This window comes from Phalangium opilio, unplaced genomic scaffold, assembly GCF_054372755.1.
Source record: "Phalangium opilio isolate 3A_F unplaced genomic scaffold, DU_Popi_V2 ptg000360l_1, whole genome shotgun sequence".
In the NCBI taxonomy this organism is placed as follows: domain Eukaryota; kingdom Metazoa; phylum Arthropoda; class Arachnida; order Opiliones; family Phalangiidae; genus Phalangium; species Phalangium opilio.
Genome location: NW_028324230.1, coordinates 3,508,541 through 3,511,081, shown reverse-complemented (window position 1 = coordinate 3,511,081; position 2,541 = coordinate 3,508,541).

The following is a 2,541-nucleotide window of genomic DNA, read 5'->3' as shown; positions in this document are numbered from 1 at the left end:
TCGACGTTTCTCGGCCAGAGAAAAACATTTTGAGAATTTTTTCACTATTTTAAAATATAACCATTGAAACCATTATTTTTGTACTTTTTGCTTTAATTCAAGCAAATATAACGATATTCATCCAAAAAACTGCTAAAATTCAATTTCCAATAAGAAATCGTTGTCACGGATTTTGTATCTTGAAGAAAAAAGCATGCGATTTTTTCGGTACACTTCTTAATTAATTTTTTTCTGGACAAACTTTTGACCGAATTCAGCTTATTTACCTATAAAATACTCATTAAAAGTGATTTCATATCAATTGATCAATAAATATAAATGTACCTCGATTTTTAATAACATTTTCAAAATCGACGTTTCTCGGCCAGAGAAGCACATTTTGAGATTTTTTTCACTATTTTAAAATATAACCACTGAAACCACTATTTTTGTACTTTTTGCTTTAATTCAAGCAAATATAACGATATTCATTCCAAAAACTGTTAAAATTCAATTTCCAATCAGAAATCGTTGTCACGGATTTTGTATCTTGAAGAAAAAAAACATGCGATTTTTTCGGTACACTTTTGAATGCATTTTTTTCCGGACAAATTTTTGACCGAATTCAGCTTTATTACCTATAAAATACTCATTAAAAGTGATTTCATCTCGATTGATCAATAAATAAAATTGAACCTCGATTTTTAATTACATTTTGAAAATCGACGTTTCTCGGCCAGAGAAGCACATTTTGAGAATTTTTTCACTATTTTCAAATATAACCACTGAAACCATTTTTTTTGTACTTTTTGCTTTAAATCAAGCAAATATAACGATATTCTTCCGAAAAACTGTTAAAATTCAATTTCCAATAAGAAATCGTTGTCACGGATTTTGTATCTTGAAGAAAAAAATATGCGATTTTTTCGGTACACTTTTGAATGCATTTTTTTCTGGACAAATTTTTGACCGAATTCAGCTTATTTACCTATAAAATACTCATTAAAAGTGATTTCATATCAATTAATCAATAAATAAAAATGTACCTTTATTTTTAATAACATTTTCAAAATCGACGTTTCTCGGCCAGAGAAGCACATTTTGAGATTTTTTCACTATTTTAAAATATAACCACTGAAACCACTATTTTTGTACTTTTTGCTTTAATTCAAGCAAATTTAACGATATTCATTCAAAAAACTGTTCAAATTCAATTTTCAATAAGAAATCGTTGTCACGGATTTTGCATCTTGAAGAAAAAAACATGCGATTTTTTCGGTACACTTTTTAATGCATTTTTTTCTGGACAAATTTTTGACCGAATTCAGCTTTATTACCTATAAAATACTCATTAAAAGTGATTTCATCTCGATTGATCAATAAATAAAATTGAACCTCGATTTTTAATTACATTTTGAAAATCGACGTTTCTCGGCCAGAGAAGCACATTTTGAGAATTTTTTCACTATTTTGAAATATAACCACTGAAACCATTTTTTTTGTACTTTTTGCTTTAATTCAAGCAAATATAACGATATTCTTCAGAAAAACTGTTAAAATTCAATTTCCAATAAGAAATCGTTGTCACGGATTTTGTATCTTGAAGAAAAAAATATGCGATTTTTTCGGTACACTTTTGAATGCATTTTTTTCTGGACAAATTTTTGACCGAATTCATCTTATTTACCTATAAAATACTCATTAAAAGTGATTTCATATCAATTGATCAATAAATAAAAATGTACCTTTATTTTTAATAACATTTTCAAAATCGACGTTTCTCGGCCAGAGAAGCACATTTTGAGATTTTTTCACTATTTTAAAATATAACCACTGAAACCACTATTTTTGTACTTTTTGCTTTAATTCAAGCAAATATAACGATATTCATTCAAAAAACTGTTCAAATTCAATTTTCAATAAGAAATCGTTGTCAAGGATTTTGCATCTTGAAGAAAAAAAACATGCGATTTTTTCGGTACACTTTTTAATGCATTTTTTTCTGGACAAACTTTTGACCGAATTCAGCTTATTTACCTATAAAATACTCATTAAAAGTGATTTCATCTCGATTGATCAATAAATAAAAATGAACCTCGATTTTTTATAACATTTTCAAAATCGACGATTCTCGGCCAGAGAGGCACATTTTGAGAATTTTTTCACTATTTTCAAATATAACCACTGAAACCACTATTTTTGTACTTTTTGCTTTAATTCAAGCAAATATAACGATATTCATTCAAAAAACTGTTCAAATTCAATTTTCAATGAGAAATCGTTGTCACGGATTTTGTATCTTGAAGAAAAAAACATGCGATTTTTTCGGTACACTTTTTAATGCATTTTTTTCCGGACAAATTTTTGACCGAATTCAGCTTTATTACCTATAAAATACTCATTAAAAGTGATTTCATCTCGATTGATCAATAAATAAAATTGAACCTCGATTTTTAATTACATTTTGAAAATCGACGTTTCTCGGCCAGAGAAGCACATTTTGAGAATTTTTTCACTATTTTCAAATATAACCACTGAAACCATTTTTTTTGTACTTTTTGC